Raw genomic sequence first — 5,737 nt, forward strand, 5'->3', positions numbered from 1 at the left:
AGTAACAGTTCACACTACAAATACGCAAGGTTACAAGATAAACTATATATGTATATATATATATAGACACAGTAAAGTCTCGTTATATTGATATTCTCGGGAGTCTGAAAAAATGTCAATATATCCGTCCTGCGCCGAACTGCGTTAAAAGGGGGGGGGGGCAATACATAAATGGGGTATCTTTGACATGGCATCATGTAATTTTATCATTGGGTTCATGGATTGCATATCTAGCATGTTTTTTGTACAGTTGTGAAGTGAAAAATAAACTTATGCATAAAATAAAAACATCTTTACACTGTTTTAATGACTATGTCCTTTCAACCTTGCAACCAATGCCAAATCCTCACGTTGTTCTATTCACACGAAACTACGAACGCCAGCATGTACAAACATGAAAAACAGTGATTGTTGCAAGCGATAAAGATATGTGAATACAACACAATTAAATACATGGATGGAAAACAAAAACTGCAACGTTTACTTTACTTACGTTGATGAAGTATTCTGCTGCACGTCGAACTCTTTCGCGATGAAGGATTTGCTTGTTGGATTGTCCTCCACAGCCACGATTTCCTTGTACGTTGTTCGGATATCACAATTCTTACGTTTTCCCCATAGTTGAAATTGGTGTCAAACAACAGTACTGTATATAAGCTCTGCTACACTTTTATTTATTGTGCTCGGTAAGACAGGTCGAAACACGGAAGCTGGTCACGTGACTGGGGCTTGGGAGGACCCGACAAAGGGGTTCGAGAAAGTGCCCGAATAGAATGACTGAGCTGTGGCGTAACAACACCTCCTGTTTGTATCTGTATGTTATAACTGCTACGTTTTGACCAACCCGCTATAGCAGCGACTGTGCGCAACATTTGCCATGCTGAGGGGCATTATAGTATGTTTCAGATGCTATTGCAGCAGTAATGAAAGACGTGAGCTCTGCTACGAATTTTTTTAGTGCTTCCCGTATGACAGGTCAAAACACGGAAGCCGGTTACGTGACTGGGGGATCTTTAATACAGTATGGCATGTACAGTAATGTTGAAAATCATCACGCTTCAGCAGACAAAACAATAAACATTGTTGCAAAAAACGATTGCATTCATATACAGTACAGTACAGTGTACATGCACATAACACTGCAACAGGGAAACTGCAACGCTTACATCTTATTATGCAATTTAAAAATGTATTCAATCTTCTTCTGCTTCCCATTTTCACCTTTTAACACAAACAAATTAATCTTGTTTAACAGTTCTAAAAAACCTGATGCATTTTCTCTGGATTCTAAGTAAGATTGTACGTCCGTAGCACCTTGCAACGCTTGTGCTTGTTGCAATAGGTGTTCTTCATCCTCATCATCCTCGTCATTATGGGAATCTTCTGGGCTTCTTGGCTTTAATTTCGTGTTGGATTCTACTCAACAGCCACGATTGCCTTGTATTTCGTTCCGAGGTCACAATTCTTTCGTTTCGCTATGGTTGAAGACGGTAGAAAATGGCGTCTGCTACACTGCAAGACATGTGAGCTGGTCACGTGACCAAGTCAACCAATGGCGCGACCGATACAGATTTCGATAATGGTGGTACTGTACAGAAACCCCTAAGCAAATATCGATTCACCTTAAAGGACAACCGACGTCTCCGGACAAGTTGTGTCCATAATTTGTAAAATGGCTTCAAATGACTTCTACTGAGAGTATTTTAATAAGATTCCACCGCATATAGCTATATTTTACGTTTTAAGACTCGCACTGAATATTCAGGAAGTCTTGTTTTTGAATTGGTGACGAGTCCGTACGTGACGTCACTAAAGGACCGCCCTTGACAGTAAAAAAGATGCATTGTAGCGGTCCTTCCAGTACGTCAATGTATTTTGCTGGACTTGTTTGGTCTGGGGACCTCGTGTTGCACCCAAAAGCCGCCAAAAGGCCAGAAGAGGGCGTCCAAGCGCCATATAAGGAATTTATCAGCCTGTGGAAACGGAGGCGGCCACAGGAGGTCGCCATTTTGTGCCTCTTTTTTTGGGTGAGAGATTTTCCCCCAATGTTGCCTCAAAATGGCACAAATTAATTAATTAAAAAGTATTTAATCGATTGCAAACATGTATGCTTTCCTCTTCAGAACTATTTGAATCATATTCATAACTGGATGTGTAACAAGAAAGCATATTCTCCGAATCTGAAGCCATTGTTTTGATTCACAAGCAATGCAAGACGTCTCAGCATGACGTCACGAACTGGGGGCGGGACTTTCTGAAAATGCCCAATTCGCAGCTCAATTTTTTGCAGATTTTGGACACTTTAAGTCATTTTTATTGGTGTTTTGCATTTGACTAAAAATATACTGCGTGTTTTGGGTATTTTAGATGCTATAAAACGTTTTTCTGGTGTCTGTTAAAAAACAAAAAAGTGACGTCGGTTGTCCTTTAAGTATCTTTTGTATCGATATAAACATAGCAAAATGGCCGGCGGGAGATGAAAAAGAGCACCGTAGTAACCGAATTATCGTAATAATCATGAATCGTACTAAACGGAACTAATTACACATAAAAACCTTAGAAATGTACACGGGAAATGAAAATAGTATCGTAATAAGCAGTATTATCAATATAACTGATATCAATATAACAAGACTTTACTGCACACACACACACACACACACACACACACACACACACACACACACACACGCACACACATGCACACGCACACGCACACACACACACACAACACACACAAACAAACAAAAAATGACTTCATCTTGATTATTATTTCCTCTTAAAATCAAAATTTTAATCAGAAGTCAACTGCTGTGGGCTAGGATTTCACAGCAGGCACTGCAGTAGCATTCTAGTTTTACAATAAAACTGTCACTGTAAGCATTTTTTGGCAAGATTTTTTTAAGTGGCATGTCCCTCTGCTGCCATTGAAGAGGACACATATGAGCTAATCCCATTATGTGCTGTGATAAAATTGCCGCACAAATGAATACAAATTAAAAAGTTATGTTTCAAAATGACACTTTTTTCAAAGAGGCAGTCAGAGAAGTGTCCTGAATTGGTGACTTACTTCTTATGAATGTGATTGCATTCTGTCAATATTCATATAAAGGTCAAATTTTCAGGTTTTAAAATATTTGGAAAAACTATTTACATGCGTGGATGACCAGATTCAACCGGCAATTCACGGACATCGTACTGCAGACTTATTTTCCACCTGTAACCTTTCTACGGTATTTGATTTTATTTCATGTCAGTCAACACAGTAACAAAGCAATGTTTTTATTTTTTATTTTGTTAATATTTCCATATTTCCGCTTTTGAGCTCCGTCTCTAAGATTCGCCATGATTATGGACTTGTGTATTTCTATCCTATTGCACGTCACACGTATGGACTGATACACTCCACACGTCTCTGTGTATCTATACACACAGTCATTTTTCGCCGTAGAAACACAAAATAACATAAAAACACTGAGAAAATTCGGCGAGGATGACGAGTATAAAAGTACGTCCTGAACGACAAAGCCCAAGATTCCTTACAGATAGAGTAAGAGCATGCGCAGAATGCAAAGCAATGCCTCATTTGAAGAATTAATCCCAATTCTGTTTACCTGTTAAAATATTCAGGTTCGAAAACGGGTATAGTCAGACTTTTCCACGTGTTTACATGGACTTTAAGACCGGGATAGTGCCAAGTCATTGACTGCATACAAATTTAGTCTCTGATGGGTTAAAATGTATCCTTCCCTCTGATTCATGGCTCTTCATGGTGTTAGAAGATGGTAATGAAATCAGCAGGAACCAAGGTGTTGAACAAAAAAGATTATTTTAGACAGCAGAGACATTGTGACGTGGGTTGTGGGGCCAGAGAGAGAGCGAGAAGCCCTCCCCACCCAGCTTATATATGGCGGGAGTATGACATCACATCCAACTGGCCTATCAGCTACAAGATAGAAGGGTGAAAGTTGATAGACTGAAATAAGAATGTTTTAGTAACAGTTCACACTACAAATACGCAAGGTTACAAGATAAACTATATATGTATATATATATATAGACACAGTAAAGTCTCGTTATATTGATATTCTCGGGAGTCTGAAAAAATGTCAATATATCCGTCCTGCGCCGAACTGCGTTAAAAGGGGGGGGGGGCAATACATAAATGGGGTATCTTTGACATGGCATCATGTAATTTTATCATTGGGTTCATGGATTGCATATCTAGCATGTTTTTTGTACAGTTGTGAAGTGAAAAATAAACTTATGCATAAAATAAAAACATCTTTACACTGTTTTAATGACTATGTCCTTTCAACCTTGCAACCAATGCCAAATCCTCACGTTGTTCTATTCACACGAAACTACGAACGCCAGCATGTACAAACATGAAAAACAGTGATTGTTGCAAGCGATAAAGATATGTGAATACAACACAATTAAATACATGGATGGAAAACAAAAACTGCAACGTTTACTTTACTTACGTTGATGAAGTATTCTGCTGCACGTCGAACTCTTTCGCGATGAAGGATTTGCTTGTTGGATTGTCCTCCACAGCCACGATTTCCTTGTACGTTGTTCGGATATCACAATTCTTACGTTTTCCCCATAGTTGAAATTGGTGTCAAACAACAGTACTGTATATAAGCTCTGCTACACTTTTATTTATTGTGCTCGGTAAGACAGGTCGAAACACGGAAGCTGGTCACGTGACTGGGGCTTGGGAGGACCCGACAAAGGGGTTCGAGAAAGTGCCCGAATAGAATGACTGAGCTGTGGCGTAACAACACCTCCTGTTTGTATCTGTATGTTATAACTGCTACGTTTTGACCAACCCGCTATAGCAGCGACTGTGCGCAACATTTGCCATGCTGAGGGGCATTATAGTATGTTTCAGATGCTATTGCAGCAGTAATGAAAGACGTGAGCTCTGCTACGAATTTTTTTAGTGCTTCCCGTATGACAGGTCAAAACACGGAAGCCGGTTACGTGACTGGGGGATCTTTAATACAGTATGGCATGTACAGTAATGTTGAAAATCATCACGCTTCAGCAGACAAAACAATAAACATTGTTGCAAAAAACGATTGCATTCATATACAGTACAGTACAGTGTACATGCACATAACACTGCAACAGGGAAACTGCAACGCTTACATCTTATTATGCAATTTAAAAATGTATTCAATCTTCTTCTGCTTCCCATTTTCACCTTTTAACACAAACAAATTAATCTTGTTTAACAGTTCTAAAAAACCTGATGCATTTTCTCTGGATTCTAAGTAAGATTGTACGTCCGTAGCACCTTGCAACGCTTGTGCTTGTTGCAATAGGTGTTCTTCATCCTCATCATCCTCGTCATTATGGGAATCTTCTGGGCTTCTTGGCTTTAATTTCGTGTTGGATTCTACTCAACAGCCACGATTGCCTTGTATTTCGTTCCGAGGTCACAATTCTTTCGTTTCGCTATGGTTGAAGACGGTAGAAAATGGCGTCTGCTACACTGCAAGACATGTGAGCTGGTCACGTGACCAAGTCAACCAATGGCGCGACCGATACAGATTTCGATAATGGTGGTACTGTACAGAAACCCCTAAGCAAATATCGATTCACCTTAAAGGACAACCGACGTCTCCGGGTATATAGTAACAACTTAGACCAAACTAGACACATCCAAATGAATAGAAAATAAGTGCCATTGGATGTTTAAGGATGTGCATCTAAAGTTGTTCTA

The 5,737-nt window shown here is 39.5% G+C and overlaps 1 protein-coding gene across 6 annotated transcripts in view; it reads left to right on the forward strand.

The window, feature by feature from the left end:
* Nucleotides 1-2,636, forward strand: part of adck1 (aarF domain containing kinase 1) — a 71,637-nt gene extending 69,001 nt beyond the window's left edge. For all 6 annotated transcript variants that reach the window (XM_089005203.1, XM_089005206.1, XM_089005204.1 and 3 more), the window contains one exon: nucleotides 1-2,636. This exon is cut by the window's left edge and continues 1,822 nt beyond it. The gene's annotated coding sequence lies outside the window, so the exon portion shown is untranslated.
* Nucleotides 2,637-5,737: the final 3,101 nt, after the last annotated feature.

This window comes from Hippocampus bargibanti, linkage group LG09 (assembly GCF_051943395.1).
Source record: "Hippocampus bargibanti isolate YZ-2025 linkage group LG09, ASM5194339v1, whole genome shotgun sequence".
In the NCBI taxonomy this organism is placed as follows: Eukaryota; Metazoa; Chordata; class Actinopteri; order Syngnathiformes; family Syngnathidae; genus Hippocampus; species Hippocampus bargibanti.